The following is a 14,851-nucleotide window of genomic DNA, read 5'->3' as shown; positions in this document are numbered from 1 at the left end:
CACCAGCAGGACTGGAGCTTCTTGGTCCTGCTTGGGCAGTACGTATTTTAAAGAAAAATACTCAGCTCAGCGTCCTTTATGAGACTCACACAGGCTGCCTGACATGAAGGTTGAAATTGTGCCTGCTTTAAACGTGGTGCAGTAACAAAGCAACTTCTATGAAACAGGCCAGCCTGGAGCTGGCATAAGCAGGATTATCATCTGTGTTTTGCCCAAACAAACTCCTGGCACATTGCACCAAAATACCTTAACTAGTCACACTAATGATTAAGATGTGATTTATACCAATTGTTATTGAATTTTGAATAAAGAAAAATGCTTTTCATTTGCCAGAAGTGAGCAGTTTAAGAGCTCTTTTGAAGTGCAATGAAATTACATTGAGTACAGAAACGGCAAGAGGTCCTTCAATATGCACCAGCACTTGGAACATCACTAACAGCCCACAGGAAAACTTTTTTTTTTTAACTAAAAAGTGGTTAATAACTAACTTGAAAAATTATGGTTTTCTTGGAAAATAAAAAATGAAGGAATGCACTATTTTTTTTTAAATTGGCTAAGAACATCTCCCCTGATGTTCCACATTGTTGTGCTAAATGCTAAAATTCAGAAATGTTGCATTAAACATATGTAATAGGGTTGCCTTGCCTTCTGAATGCAGGAGGAATCCAGGCAGAAAGCCCCACAGGAATTCAGTGTTTTCATCTATACTGCACTACATGAGGACATGTTTTATACTTTATGAAAAGTAAAATTATTTCTATTTCTCTACAGCAAAATCAAAATCAAATGCACCATGGCTGTTATGACTGTAGGAGTGACCAGTTAAAGGCTGTAGTAGAGAGGGAGTGCTGTTTCCCAAGATTATAACTTTTTTCTTATATTTTTTTGTTTCCAATTTTACTACTGCTGGCATAGGCTCAGCCCCTGCATAAGGATTTTTTTGTGTAAGTTAACTGCTTTTTGTACAGAACAGTATCAGCCTCAGCACTTCCCAAACACAAGCCATTTTTCAGCAGGTCTAAAATTATCTTGAAGTTGCAGCTGGAACCCTTCACCTCAGTGAGTTTTTCTATAGCTTTCCGGATGTTAACTCTACCCAAACCACAGCCTGTCATTAGGATCACCAGGATTTCAGTCTGGGTGGAAACTGGCAGCAGCTCGAAAAACCCCACTGAAGGGCAGAGACCTTCAGAAGACATCAGCTTTCACAAATGCCTCGAAAGTGGTATCAATAACAGTTTGTGAAAAATCTGCTCGCAGCAAAGCAATCTGGTAGCTAATCTTGCGATGGCTTGCTCAGGAATGCATGGTTTATTATTAAAGTAATCTTTTAAGATTTTATTGGAATGTGCTTCCACAGAGATGTTTTGGCTTTTGTGTGCTTTGCTATGTGTGTGTCATCTTGTCCATAATTAAACTTTTCACTGACAGATCTGGGACTTTTTTTTCCTTAAACCTCCCACTTTGAATGCTGGAATTTCATTTGAACTTTAAATACTTCCTTGGAATTTGCCATAAGGTAAACTGTCTGCTCCTATACACTTTCCTGCGCTGCTACAGACATTGCAGACACACAACAAATGACTGAATGTAAGAGAACTTGCGAACTTGTGTCTTACTGCTAAAAAAAGGCTGACAGGAATGAACTAGAGCATTCTCACTTTGGAATATGTGAGGGAAAAACATAATGGAAAACTGCTCTAGAAAGTATGTTTTCAGTGAAGCTTCACTGCTGACAACTGGAAAAGGTGAAGTATGACAAAGGAAACATGAAGGAAGAATTTGTACTTCAGACTTTGGACTTCTCAGCCAAGTTTCTCATGTGACTTGGACTTGCTGACCACTTCTTTTTATAAATTCAGTTAAAGTCCACAGAGTATCCGAAGCAAAAAGCTTCCTTGCTGTTTTAAAATCTGAAATTACAATCTATAGTTAATTTTAGTTCAGCTCTAGTCATATCTCCAGGAAATGCACATTGATAACCTCAATACCCAAATGCTGATTCATCAAAACTTGTCTTGAAAATATTTTATCCTGGAATCAAGGACTGACTTGAATAATTATTTCATTGAAGGTTTTCTTCTTGAGGCCCAAATCTGGGTGTTTCAGACTCAGACTGCCACAGGGATTTACATTGGTAATATGTTCAGCAATTCAGAAGTGATTGAGTTGGAGAAGTGTAAGAGCTGTTGAGACTCAAATGAGGTAAAACTGCTCTCAGTCTGTGCCTTTAGCCACTGAGGTAAACCCAATTATTTTAGATTGCTTTCAGTGGTATTTACTAACAGGTGAAGCTAACAGCTCTCTCAGCTGATGACTACTAATGTGTGGCTGAGAGTGGACAATTTCCAGCAATAGTTTACTGTCTGACTTGCTTCAGGTAGGAGGAGGAGACGGTGAATTTTAGGACTAGAAGCATATGCCTTGCTACTCCTGCAGCCCTCCAGCTCTCCCAAAACAAGAGGCTCATTGAGTTGTTCAGCGGTTTCTTGTAAATCCTCTCATCTGCAGCCATGTTTTCCCTCAGGACCATGAATTTGTCCAAGCAGAAAATACATCGGTAGGCAATATTATCTCATTTGAAAGAGTGCATTAGCCCGACCCAGGTTAGATAAACAAACAGAGTATTTTGTTTGGCAGCCATCAGGATTAAGAAGGGCCAATACCTAAGCCATGTTCTCCGACTGTGAGGCTACTCTTTAAATATGGGAGGCGACATCTTTCTATCTTGACAAAATATGGCCAGAATCTGTGGCCTGGTTGACAGTACCTGTGCACATACATTCCTGCTTTCAGGAAGGGATCCTGGCTATGGTGTGCTTCTTCTCTGGAGAGGTGTTATGTCCAGAAGAGAGGGAGAATTTCAGACCATTCTTCTTGGCAGTGTTTCCTGTTGGCTGGCTGCAGCTCCTTCTGTTTTTGTGTATTACATATTTTGGCTCTGTTTTCTGAGTCCACAGCTGGTGCTTGACTTTTGGACTTCATAATATTTAGCATCCAAACATGTGAGGCTCTTCTGGGATCTGGCTCATTATTCCTAACCTGTTAAATGGAGTTTGACAATTGACTTTCTTAGCTGTGTTTGCAAATTCTGGTTAAAATGCCTTGATTTTAAATAATTTAGATAGTTTTGAAAGCCATGCTTACAAAACAAGTCTTACTCATTTCATTTAATTGAAACCTGTCTTTGGTGTGCTGCATGATTCCCTGTCTGTATGTGTCAGTGTGAAAGCTTGTCCTCAACCCTTGTGATTTGTAAAGGAAAATTGCATAAATTAGGCATTATACACAATTTAGATCTTAGAAAATCTAGAAAAATTTATTAAAATCCACTGGATCTTATTTAATGTAGCATAACTGGATGTAGATATCCTTACGAATATGGATTCTGCTGCATTTTTGAAGATTGCCTCTGCAGTTATGAAGTACATAGAGTGAGCAGAAGGGAGTCTGAGATTAAATAAATTTATCTGAAATTCCAGGAACTAAGCCTCATATCTGAATTTGTCCAAGTAAATGAGTAAGTAACCAAGGAGCCCAAAAAAGTACAAACTAGTGCCCAAAAGGTGTTAGCTTAATCTATATGAGAATGTAACATTATTTTTGTGTTTAGCTCATAAATAGTCAAGGCCAGGAAACAGCACTGCTGGGATCAGTGATCCAAAAGAAGAAATACACATAGCTCTTTCTTCTGTTGTTTATACAGGAGCTACTTTGGTTACAGCCTTTCTGTGCTCATGTACTTTCAGAAATCTTCCTCAAATGGTGTTTACTATGTAGGTTATTTCACCCTAATTCAGTCAGTACATTCCCGAGTAGCGCACTGCTCTGAGGACAGCCCTGGCATATTTCTGTAAGAATACTCAAAAGGTAGCATAAATACTCTCAAAAACACTTTTGGATGAAAATATGCAGTGCGGACCTTTGGAGAGATATGATTTTAACAGTTTTTTATCTGCTCATCTTCTTTCTCTCGGTCCATGTACCTTGTTCCTCTATGTCAGTAACATGTAATATAGTGAAATACATTTTTAGTGAACCTCTCAATATAGAACATAACATTTTTATTATGTATTCACAAAACTCTTTGCAAGTAAATTGCTTTCATTAACTGAGGTTAAAAAGAGTGGAGTTCAGAGGTGTATTTTATGCTGCAGAATAACTTGACATTCAAAACAGAATTAGAGCACAAGAACTCCTATAGAAGTACCGAAATTAATCTGCTTGAACAAAGGCTTTTACTTGTTTCCTAACAGTGCCCAGGCAAAATTTTGTTCTTCTATACTTTTAATTTTAACATCCTCAAGGCACCAGAAATGATAACTTCAATAAAATTAACAGGATATTTATGGTATTTAGATGTTGGTCATGTGATATGTTGTCTATGGAGAAGAATGAGTCCTCTTTGTGCCCTTTACTTTTCATTGAGGTTTTCTTCTCACTTCATTTGCTTCTCAGCATTCCTTAGAGCTGTCCCCTGCACTTTTCACATGAGGCAGTACATATTACCTTTGTTTGTTGCTTGGTTCTTGTTCCTCTAAATCTCTGGAGCTACACCTTCAGCTAGGATTTTCCAGTTGTCCTTGATCCTAATTTTCTAGAATAGTTTCTTCTTAGCAGTCTTACTGTCTAATTGTCAACTCCTATTTTAGGATCTTCCTTTTCCACCTTGTAAATAGAACATCATGAGGAATACAGCGAAACTGCTGCTTCTTCCTTTTTTGTTCTTTTTTAGTTTGTCAGTCTCATGCATCAGCTCATCAAATGTGAGATTTTTACCAGTGTTTGTGAGCTGACACATCTCCAATTCAAAGAGAGGGACAGATGTGGGGACCATCTAAACTGACCCATTCCTTCCATTCTATCGTGCATTTCATTTATCTTAAATTTGCTAATAATATTTTGTTCAGGTTGGCTCATCCTTATTGCCATCCAAATTTGTTTGTGTTTCACCAAGGGTTAATATTTTTGGTTTTAGTTAACAGAAAAAGACACAGAGAATCATTATGCAAACTCCTATTATATGTTCCTAATCTATACAAGAAAATGCAGGCTCAGTTTTTGGCGTTCGCCTTTGAGAGAAAAACAATTATTTTAGCTGTTGAAAGCCTGAACTGGTCTCTTATGATTTATATTTGAGGTAGTGAGCTTTAACAGACTATGATTCCTGTTTAATCTGAAATGTTTTTATCTTAGACAACTGAGGTCTTGGAGTTTTGGTGCTTAGTTTGTGGCCCCTGACCACATCAATTTGTCTTTGCTTTACTCAGACTAGCAGGAAAGCTAGAGCAAAGCCATTTAGTAATTTCAAACTAAGTAAATTTTGTAGGGTACTTGTAAGATCAGTGTTAGGATATGACTCTTACTTCTTGGACTTTGCTCATTCCTGCAAATTTCCTGTTTGCAAAATTTTTCTTCTAAAAAGCTTTCTCTTTTTCATTGTTTGATTTTTTTGCTAGTCAAATTAGACTTTGTATTTCCTTTTGTCATAACTGATATAAAAAATGTTGAGAAACATTTGCACTGTCATAAGATGATTATGATTTGAAACACCTGAGAACATTCAAATCCTGTTGCCTCTCCCCAGCTGTAGCATTCCAAGCAGTCTGGAAGATAAGAACACTGTCATTGCTAGAAGACAGATGGTTTGCAAAATGAATTTAGGATTTTCCCAATAAATGCAGATTACTATGTTACTTCTCTATGAAAAAAAGTTGGATTTTAGTAATGTAAAATATTAGAGAAGCGTAGAATAAATTCATTTACATAAATACAACTAAAAAATGTACGGAGTTAAGCACAATTTGCTTCTTCTTGGGAAAATGATTGCGACATATACTGTAGCTCATGCTGAGGAATCGACATGATAGGACATAACTTACTATATCAATGATCTCTCTACAGTGCATGACACTGATTACTCAAAATACACCTTTGTTTTCTATAAATTGGCATAGAGGTAAATAGAAAAATCATGGCAGAATAAGTTCTTTTGCAATAATAGCCACAGAATTCCACATACAAAAAAATTGCTGACAAGAAGCCTCATTTTCCGTAACCTCTTTCCCATACTTACTTCAATCAGAGCAGACAGAGGTTATATTTTTTAAGAGAGGGCATCTATCCAAGTTCTGTCTCATCCCATCACTTGGCAGTATATAAAAATGATTTGCTAATACCAGAGGCCCTCTTTCTCTTTGGGTCTCATTTGTTTAAAATATAAATTACTGAAATACTTCAGGAACAATACTTATGTTAAAATTGTTTGGTAAAAATGTGGCTTCCTTTTTTTTTTAGTTTTCTTTTAGGAATGTTCCTTTAAGAGTTACTATAGCAATGCAAACTCTATTGAGACTGTAAACATTAATGATGACTTGGAAGTTGACACCCTACAAAAATATTTCAGTCATTCTAAGTAAGACTTCCAACAGCACTGCCATAATATGCAACTCCTACTGAGAACAGCAGGATTCTGAGTTTTTGAAGAAAATAGTCTATATACTAGACAGCAAAACTGCAATGAAAGGAAAATAATACGCTCTAATTTTGCAACAAACCAAAATTCCCATTTCAGCATATTCTGATGCCATATTCATTATGTTTCAGGAGGTCTGTCAAGCCATGTTTAAAGCAACATTTGCCTGCCAAGTCCAAGCTGGCTCTACATCTCTAGAATGAAACTTTTGTTGCTGTTGTTGTGGTCTTTCTTTTGAAAATGCAGTAAAAATATGTGTTAGGTTACATGTAACCATGAATATAACTTATCGTATAGAAAGCACAGAAACAAACCAACCACCAGCCCAACTGGATGCTCACAAGATATTTTGAGAGGGCAAAATCCAAATCTGGGCATCACTCCAAATCTGAGAGATTTAAAATAGAAAAAGGAAAATCACAGGTTTGTGTCTTGAATACATTTTCTGATTGTTTTTCACAAGACTGAGGAATACTGTTTTTGGTTTCTGCTTACAGGGAAGGACACTCCAGTGTAAACTGTTGGGTATTTAATGATCGCTGACACACTGCCTCTCTAGAAAGAAACAGAGCAGCCATCAGTTAACAAAACTGAGTGAGAAGGCAAATAGTTTTAGGGACTCATCACTACATAGTGGTCCCTCCCAAATTAAATACTATTTGGGCACATTTTATAGGACAATTATGTTGGAAACTTTTTTGACAAACAATTTTCAGATGACAAATTAAAAAAAAAATTATTCCTCTCCCCTGGGCTTTGCTTTTGTCAAGGCCAAAGGTGGTGGTGCTGAGCTGAGCTTTCCTTCCCTCTTCCTGTGCCACACTGGAGTCTTTGTGGCTTTTGGTGTTTTGCACCATAAGTTGTAGGCTTGTTACAGGGTGTTGGGAAGTATTTTGTGGTTTGTGGGGGCCCTTCTGGACTAAAGAACTCTTTTACATTGTTGTCTGTGACTGTATGAGCCTGGACTTACAGTCCTCTCCAGCACTGTGTTTCTGGAAACTGCTTTCTTCAGACAGAGTTGATCTCAAGGGTGAAATGTGTTCCCCTGCTGAGGTTGCTAAGTGTGTAAATAGAGCAGCCATTAATTTTTCTTGTGTTGCACTGCTCTTTCACAAGACTTAATGGAGGGCTGTGCCACTTCAGCTTTGAGACTCCCCAAATCTAGAAAATACAAACTGTTCAGTCTTGGTTATGGGCCAGAAAATGTGCAAATTCAGATTTTAAATAACTTTTTTTTTGGACAAACCCATACTTGAAAATTCAAATTCCACATTTAAAAAAATATAAAAATTTTGTAAATAAGAACTTGACTTCCACTGATTTACATTGAGCTGTCATCTTACATCAGGCCATCTAAGCCAAGTACCAATACAAAAAGTCCCTGTTCTCAAGATCTCACAAAGGCAACAGGCATGTGAATCAGAGCACAGGAAATAATGAAGGGCACAAAGAGTTTGCTGCAAAAGTATTCTACACAAACACATGTTGTTTTAGTGACAGGACAAAAGCTTTTCAGCATGTTCATCTTCTACAAGGATGAAATTTCTCCATAATTTGGAGAAACATGATAAGCAGAACTTGAAAATTCATAAACAAGGTAGCTTAGAATCTACTGATAAAGCTGCCATGAGGAACATCTTTTACGTATGTGGGCTGACAATGAGTGATAGTACACACTAATATTGCAGTGGTTGTTAGAAGGGCTACTGTACAAATGGCTCTGTTACTTTCTGATACAAACTTCACCTTAAGCTGATCTTATGAGCCCCCATTTAAACCTGTTAATCTTGGGCTGCATCTTCCCCCAGTGCCCATGCACACCTCACTGTGTACTGCCCCAAAAGAGGTGGCAGCTGTGTACCATAATTCCCTGCCTTTGTCTGTCTCACGTTTTTACCTCCTCTTTCCAACCCTCTCTGTGCTCTGAAGTTTCATGATACATTCAAACAATCTGAAGACAAGGCAGCATTAGCTCTTGGAAGTTATCCAGCTACTTGTTTCTTAAATCCAGAGAGTCTGATTGGAGCTTAGGAAACATCTTCCATGTCAGTTTCCATGTTGCTCACGTGTCACAGGCTATCTATATTATTCTTCACAAGGATCACCAGTAGAAAGAGAGGTTTCGAAACAATTTTTTTACATTGCCATGTTGGTTTTTTTTTTTTTTTTTTTTTTTTTTTTCCCCTTTTTCTGTTGTTTGAGAACCCTTTTCCTGTTGTCTGGGAAAATGAATGTAGCCTTTATAGAAAAATAGTGATTTTTTTTTTCACCCTCAGAAGATTCATTCAAGGTCAGCTTTGATAGAGCCCAGCTGCATAAACTTGGATTGAGCTGCTGTGAAAACAGCTGATAGGTGTCTGGTCTAGGGCAGCTCTCAGCCTGGGAGCCGTGCTCAGGATCAGACACCTGCTCTTGGTGCTCGCTGGAGATACACTGCAGATGTGCTGGGCCAGCACAGACTCAGACTGGCAAAAGATCCTCCTTGAAAGCTGCCTGTCACTGCTGCTGTGTGCTCTGTATGGCACACTGTGGCTGGTCTCACTGTAATTCCTAATAGGTACACTCCAAATTTATATCAGAATTTGCACTAGTCAATTTAGTCCCTGAGAAGGTGGCACCAGAGGAGGACCATGATGACAGCATCACTCTCCCTGGTCAGGGTGATGTACACCTGCAGTTTATGCTGAAGGATCTCAGTTTATCTGCTCTGTAAATAATGCGCATTTTAGTTGACACAGCATGAATATGCAACATAATATAAAAGCAGGTTTCAAAGACTACTGAAAGACTTCAATTTATTTGGTGCCTTCCTGCATGAGGTGAAAAAAGCACATCCAAATTCAGTGCAGCAAAAATATCCTGAAACCAAATCACCAGTCTCTGAAAACAGGAATATGTATCTGAAATGGAGACCTTGGAACAGAAGCTGACGGGATTCCTATTCCATATATACAGTAAAAAGTCCAGAAGTGTAGAAAGGGTAAGAGAGGGAAGTGTGTTATCCAACTAGATTTCAAATTCACCCAGTGGAACTGACTGAGGAGCTGCCCATATCTTCCACCTCTGCCTGCTTCCTACCTGGGTGTCAGGTTAGAAGAGCAAAGTCCCTCACTACATGGCAATTTTGCAGCTTACCCTAGCCCATGCCAGAATTAAAGAGAAAAAAGGAATGAGGAGTAGTGTGAGCTTCCATTTACTACCTCTACTTATTTCTTTCCAGTCTACAGTTTTGAGAGAAACATTTGCATTTCTCTACTGCTGTTCAACTCTTTGAAAGTCTTAACTTTTAAACTTTAACTTTTTATTAAATTCTTTCATAAATAATTGCACAAAGGGTACAAATTCTGGGATCCCATGGCTTGTCAGTATGGGGAAGTTGAAGTTCAGTGAAATCCTGGGTTGATTTTCTGCTAAATCAGTACATAGTCATGATGAGTGATATACTTGAATTCTTTTCAGAAGCAACACCAAGAAAATATTGCAATACCACAGAGTATTGTGAAATCATTAAACTGGCTATAATTGGGGTGAGGGGAGGCAGTGGGTAAAGGCAAGGAGGATTTTTTCCATTATTTCACTTGTGGTACATCATTTCCCTGTTCTCAAGCCATCTGATTTTGCTGAGGGACCAGAATTTGCTCTGTAGAACTCCACTGTCTGTTTCTCTGGTTTCTGGTGTCCCCACCCAGACCTTCTCAGCACACCTCCCACTTTGGCCTCTCCCTTTTTCTGGGCTTCATGGATGGTATGTGCATGGCAGAATCTCTCTGTTGTGGAGTTGGAGGAGCACCAGAATCTGCCAGATAAGATAATGGACATGGGTTGCCTCCTGTTGGACTCTTGCTGACACATTCCTACAGTGCAGGAGCTGCATTCAAAGCCTTCCTTGAATTTTTCCCTGCACTGGTGAGGACGGACCTCAGATTTTGGTTCAGGCTACTTAGATCCTACACTTAAATCTGCAGTTTTATGAATGCAACCAGCCCTGAAAAGTGCAGAGTGACTCATGCACCGCTTCCAGGACTGAGACTAAAGTTGGCTCATGGAGAAGTGAAAGCTGAGCAAGATAATGATGACACAAGGGTATTTGTTCATTAACAGCTAATGTTGACATTACAGCTGTGGCAATATGGGGAACTGAGTGTTTTGAATTTGTGAATCATCTAATTCACTAAATTATATATTAAATTTTCTTTCAAGGCAAAGAGACTATATCAATTTCAGAGTGGCTATTTGCAGTGTGTTGCAAATCCCATTTCTGCTGCTTTTCTGTTTGTGTTAAAAGTGCATTCTTAACAGGAAAAAAGGGCCAAAAAGAAGTAACTATATGCTTGTAAGCTCATACTACTAAAAGTGATTTGATTAAGTGTACATGGATCCACGTGTATGTAGAGAACCTCTACAGAGATTAAAAGAGACAAGTTAGTATAGATACTTTAACAAGAACATACTTTAACAAGAAACAGTGTTCTAAATTGGAAACTTCTACCTCCATAATAGGAAACAATTTTTCAAATGTATTTAATTACTGACTGAAATTCAAAAGTTAATGAGGTGAAATTTTGTAACAACCAATTTACATTCTAATTAGTGTTTTTCATTTAATTGTATCAGTAGCTACAGTTATGACTTTTAATTTGATACTTAAATCTAATTCATCCTGAACATTGTCTGCTAGGATGATCTCTCATTTGTATGACAATGGTAGATGAAGATCTAATCTGCATCAGGTAATCATACAAGCAGAGGAGTAATTGGTAGGATTTTCAAGGAAATCCTGGTGTATTCTGATGTAACTAGAAAATAATGCAGAAGTTGCGTAAATAGACCTCATAAAAATTAATTGGTTTGTGCTATGACACCAAAGGGAAAAAACCCTACTGATCAAAAGTGAATGGGGTTTGGACACATGTGGTTATCCATTTATGTCTTTTGCATTTGTCTGCCTGCACAGTGGTGGTTCTCAATGCTTAAGCACAAGTTAGACTTAGAGACTGCCATCTCATGGCTTCTTTTTTTTTTTTTAGACTCAGGGTTTAAGTGTTTCAATGTTCCCTACAAAATCTTTGTGATTTTGTGATTAAAAACCAAACACAAACTGGCATATTCTTGCTAAAGGAAGGGCTAAAGCCATCTGCAGCCTGGGAAGAATAGGGGAACCTATTGTATTCTGTGGAGGGAATAGGGGAGCCTATTGTATTCTGACTCAGCTGGAAGGTGTGTCCAACTGAGCTGTGCTCCCAAAAGCAGGGCTGGACTCATTTATGTGTCAGGACCACAGTGAAGCAGTATTAGCATGACACCTGCTTACCTGTGGCTCGTTCTGGGCTTTGGATGCCTGTGGAAACTCCTGGAACCTTCTTCACAGATAGCTGGGATTTGACTGTGGCAGAAAGGGTGTAAATATTCAGTTTCTTGGCATGTTGGTGTTCTTTTGAAAATTTTTCTCTCAGTATAGGATGATAAAGCCAGCTGCTTAGACTAGATTTTGCTGTAAATCCACTTGCTTTTGCAGCAGGCTTCTGCCTTGAGTATCAGAGCTGTAGCAATGTCGTATTTCAGGGTCCACAGTTTGCAAAGCTAAGGCTGAATCTCCCAGCTGTCTGGATGGGTTTGCTGTTGTAGGTGTCACAGCCCATGCAACAACCCTCTGTGAGCAATGGCAGGCAGGAAAATCCTGTGACAGCAGCATGGTGCGTACCTGCAGTTGCACCCCAACCTAGACGGCTCTCTTGATGTCAGTGCTATGTTGAAAAGGACAGTAATTACTATTTTCAAGACCATCACTATTTTTACTGTATAAAGAGTCAGGTATTACATGGCACACATGGCATTCTCTTTGCGGTGTCTCTTAGATACTAACAAAGATTTATCTGCAAGTGCCATGCAACCTGGATGGTGACAGTGGCAGCCATCATCTGAGTAGTTTTCAAAAGTAGATATGAGATAGCCTTTGTGAGATAAGCATAAAACTGAATCCTAGTGAACATAACTGGGTGAATCAGATAATACTTGAAAGTATTCCAAAGTTTCAGCTGTTTCTATAGCTAGATAAAATGTGGCATCTAGAGTATATTGTATAAATGGAACAGATAATTCTCTGCTTGCTAAGAATCTGGGTTAATTAGACTACTACATTTAGTAGCAGTCTACAACAATTACTGAGCTTCCTAAAAGAAAATATGGTAAGAAAAAAATTTGCAACTCAGTACTTCCTGTACTTCCTGATGCTAAAAAGGTGGTTTTTGCCTGGGGAGGTGTTGGCAAGCACAGCTGCAGGACTAGTGTGGAGTCCAGCTCACTGCTTTCAGGCAAGAAGTACCTAATTTAGCCCTTCTACATTTGGGTGTAGCTCTCCTTCAACCAGAAGACTCGCCATTTGAACACAGCAGAAATTTTGTTCTCAGCCAGAATGTTATTATGTGAGGCTGTAATTATGTCATTTTGGGGGTGTTTGCTTTCTGCAGAGCGTTAAATCAAACTCCCTGTGCATATGAGAAACTGCTGATTGTGAGTTAATGTGGCTCAAGAAATACACTGGACACTGTTGTCCTGGAAATTGTTGGTGAGACTATTTTCAAGCATTAAATTCTTAATTGTAAATAAAGTAAATTTACACCAAAAACAACAGAACAGAGGGTTTTTATTTGCCTACTAGAAAACTGTAGGTGTATTTGTTATTCAGTGAGGCATTAGGAGCAAACACAGATACTTATAGGCCAATTCTAAGTACGGACACTGGGTGAAGGAAATAGAATATAAACACTCTGGAGTCAGAGGGCAAAAGTGGTGAACTCCCCAAGTAGCTATGGAACATTTACATGGACAAACATCATTCCCAGACATGTAGGCTACTCAATACTAAAAAGTATGCATCTCTTGTCAAAAAGTATAAGAAATTTCTTAGCAATCCAGCATTCTCTTGTGTGGAAAAGACATGCTTGGGGACAATGTACAAGCGGACTATAAAAGGGCAAAAGTCATGGCTCAGAAGAGAGCAAGTGGCTCTTTACAACACCAAAGCATGGCACGGTAGGAAGGAGCTCACCTGGGCTCCAGGGATGACTGAAAATTCAGGGGGAAGGATACAGGAAGCATAACCAAGCATGTGGAGTTTAGGAAGATCCTGAGGTGAAAACATGGGAAGCTCAGAGAGTCATGTAGGATTATACTGTGCACTTGTTCTTTTATGCACTTTCTCAGCCATCTACTTAATGCTGCTGTTAGAGACAGGCTAGCAAGGCCTTCAGGCTCATTCAGAACTGTGATTCTTCTTGTGATGATGGTGGGATAAATGGTTTAATGGTTTATGGAGTGGCTCATATAGTGGTAAAAAAGAATCCTGGGAGCCTGATAAATCATTATTCCTTTTCTTTCTCCTCCCTTTCCCTACATTTTTTTTTTTTTTTTTTTGAGGAGACAATTGAAGAATGCATCTTTTCATGATTTATGAAGATGACCCAAAACTTTAGAGTGTTTGTTTTGTTTTGAAAGCTATTTGATTCTTGCATATGAATAACTCATTGCTGTCTCTAGAAGTGTCTTGGTCTAGCACACTGCAGATCAGACTGGTGCAGCTTCAGTGTTTCCTAAGTCAAACAAGTGAAAGAGGAAGGCATTTTGTGAGAGTGCTCAAAAATCCTCTTCAAAAAGATAGAATTGTCAAAAACTTCAGGAGAACCAACTGAAGACTCAACTTCTGATTACAAGTATTTAAAAAAAGGCAAGAAATATGGAAAGCAAACTGAAAAATAGAGATACTATCCAACCATCACTCTGAACAGTTAAATAGTACAATTTTTCAAGCCAGATTTCTCAAATTGATCTCAAATTATCCCAATTTTCCATTTTATATCCTGTCAACTGACAGCATATGAAAATTCTGGACAAGATTAAAGGCAATCATCGGCTGATTTTGGGTGTACTTGTGCACTAACAGTCAATTTTCTGTGATTTGAAGAGATAGAATACAAGACAGCCAGGGGTTAATCAATAAAAAAATTCAAACCCATGTCCCCATGCAAAAGCAATACTCGATTTGAAGGTGAACAGAATTATGTGCTGGTGGCTCAGCTCCAGAGGGAAGCCCTTGCACTGCTGCCGATGATGCAGGTAAAAGGAGAATATACAAAAACAGAGCAAATGAGCAAAAAGCCTTAGGGGCTGCAGCAGAAAAATCACCTTGTTGTAGGACTGTGACAGGGAAATGGAGTTGCAGCTCCAACCACCTGTACACATGAGAGTGATGATATCAGCCAATGGGCAGAGACATAGCACAAGGAAAAGACACAGGCTGCAGAAGAGCTCTTTGTCATCCTGCTAAAGAGAAAGAGTAGCAAAGGAAAGCCTAGAAAGAAATGAAATAGTTAAAGAGAA

This window comes from Ammospiza caudacuta, chromosome Z, assembly GCF_027887145.1.
Source record: "Ammospiza caudacuta isolate bAmmCau1 chromosome Z, bAmmCau1.pri, whole genome shotgun sequence".
NCBI classification, from domain to species: domain Eukaryota; kingdom Metazoa; phylum Chordata; class Aves; order Passeriformes; family Passerellidae; genus Ammospiza; species Ammospiza caudacuta.
This window is presented reverse-complemented; position numbering follows the sequence as displayed.